This window comes from Sesamum indicum, unplaced genomic scaffold, assembly GCF_000512975.1.
Source record: "Sesamum indicum cultivar Zhongzhi No. 13 unplaced genomic scaffold, S_indicum_v1.0 scaffold00241, whole genome shotgun sequence".
Lineage (NCBI taxonomy): Eukaryota > Viridiplantae > Streptophyta > Magnoliopsida > Lamiales > Pedaliaceae > Sesamum > Sesamum indicum.
The window spans coordinates 84,899-87,381 of NW_011628135.1; the positions used below are offsets into that span (position 1 = coordinate 84,899).

Below are 2,483 nucleotides of genomic sequence, written 5' to 3' on the forward strand. Positions count from 1 at the left end.
GATCCGACCAATTGAGCTTTACATCCATCCTTGCAGCTGCAATGCTATGTCCCTGCCTCTTAATCGATTCTGGAAATCAATCAAATATTGTATCTCAAAACTACGATAAACAATTATGAAGCCCCAACTTTACAGAGACGCTCAGCAAAAGGACAGAAGAATAAAATCTAAATATCCCTCGAGATGGAGAGCAAAGAAACATGGAAGGAAGTCTACAAAAATCAAGAGTGTTGAGTTTCTTTTTCCTCCGTTTCTCTTCATGCCATAACTTATAGAAGGTCAAAAGCAGAATATATAGACAACAAAAGCATTTTATCCATTCTAGTGACCAAAAGCATAGAAGCACCAACAGATTATAATCATATGAAAAAACAACCATACCTCTTTCAAAGAATAGTCACCATAAAGTACCTTCAACACAATAGTTCCAAGATTTTGTTCAATTTTAAAATAAAAGTTGGACTCTCTTCGCAAGCAAATTGACTCGACAAAAGGTACCGAACAAATAAACATTAACTCTATGAACCCTCAAGTTTGTAAATGGACCTCGATTCCAGTAACAGACCACAAGAGAAAACTATAACATCAAGGTATGGCAGTTTTTTGAGAAACATCGGATTGGTTTTTGTAAGATGTAACAGTCATGTGCCAGCTGATGCAGTGGCTTCAAAATTCATATTGTTCAAAAAGCTTCATGTAGAAAAAGTACATTCTGCCATTCAAAGAATAGTCACCACAAAGCATCTTCAACACTACATGAGCACAAAGAGCATTATAAATAGACCAGTATGGGTAATTTCATTATTCAATATCCATATATGAGCTATGAAGAATTTATATGGGCAAAAGAGTGAAAAGTAATGAACGAATAGAAGCTAAGTCACTGAGCAATATGTCACCTGGAGCCAGGTTAAGCGATAAATATAAAAGGATGGTCAAGAAATCCATACAGAAACAGTAATGTTCTGCAAACTTCCAGAAACTAGAATCTCATGCTAGAAAACTGATGAAAGCATAATCATAACAATATAATGATCTATCTTACCACAGTACACCAGCCTTCAGAAGGGCATTTTGAATTTCAGAGGAGATAGAAAGGTGAGCAATGGTCTGCAGGGCAGCATCAATAGCAGCAGGAACAAGCTCAAGTTCAGTGCAATGAACAATGTCATCAACTAATCCTGAAAATTCGAGCATCTCAGTTCTCGCACTTTCAAACTGACTCAAAACTGAAAAGGTTCACATTATGCTAGCAACAATTGTAGCGGACGGTTCAGTGGCAGGAGTTGTTGGTTGGACCACACACATGCAACGGGAAAGGAGTGTTGCAAGAAGAGGTATTCCACCATCTCTCACAAGCTCTTCACCATTGAATGGTGAAGACTCGCACCTGAAAGTTAAATATGTGGAAATAGCATAAGCAAAAATACATTCACAAAGTACTTATCAAAAGAGGAATGATATGGAAATTAAAGGCAGATGATGAATTTACATCAACCAAACAAGCTCCGAGGATGCAACTAGAAGATGTGCTCGATCAGAGGAAAGAAAATTGTTATCATCCTTGTCCACTGTAATGGCACTTAAGAGCATAGGATATCCAGCATATTTGAATGGCATCAATACAATCCATATCACCTATATAGAATACACTGGCCCTTTAAGAGAAGCAACAACCTCCAAGTCTGGGGACCTTGCAATCCTTGCATGGTCACCTAAGGAAGAGGAATAAGAAAGCAGTAGATCACTAAAAAGAAAATATGAAACATGGAACTCAAATATGAAGAAATACAACCAATTAAAGAGGATTGCATTCCGGCCAAAGACATGCCTCATAAAAACCCTCATACGTAGGAATCAACTTAGGAATTTTGTCCAACTTTGCTGATCATATTCCAAGAAGTTTACTGATTGCAGAATGAAATATTAGATGGAGGCACCAAACCCAAATGGAAACATATGTAAGTAGACCAAACCTCATAGGAAAGCCCTATGATTTACATTTTCACTCTTCCGCAAAAGCCACTTAAATTTATATATTTAAATTTATTTCTTGGTCCACACCTTAGATTGAGGTAGTATCATATCTAAGAATTAAATATATATATATGGTCCCGTGTCCTTCCTAGTTCCAAGATATATTTAAAACCAATACTGATATCCATTTATATGTGTAAAAAAGCATTTGGCTCATCTTGACAGCATAAATAACTTTAGAGCACTTTCTACCAGTCAAATAAACAGCTTAATTGTGAAAACGGCGTCTAAACAAGTCGACTAATTCATTTGAAATAAGATCTGGCAGCTTATAAGATCCCTTGTCTATATGTTCTTTTTTTTTTTCTCAAGCTTAATCATATAGTCTCCGTTTTTAATGAGTAACGACAGATCCTCACACAGGATCAAGGAATTTGGCATACCTGCAAGCACTCATAAGCTTTCTGCACTGCCAGAAACTTCTCCCTCCCTTTAGGATTTTTGTC

The 2,483-nt window shown here is 36.7% G+C and overlaps 1 long non-coding RNA gene across 1 annotated transcript; it reads right to left on the reverse strand.

Annotated features, from left to right (window-relative positions):
- Positions 1-993: 993 nt before the first annotated feature.
- LOC105179930 lies at positions 994-2,483 on the reverse strand. Its single transcript, XR_849415.2, has 3 exons — positions 2,421-2,483; positions 1,493-1,715; positions 994-1,390 (listed from the first exon to the last, which is right to left on the reverse strand). It is a non-coding gene; the product is annotated as an uncharacterized LOC105179930 (long non-coding RNA).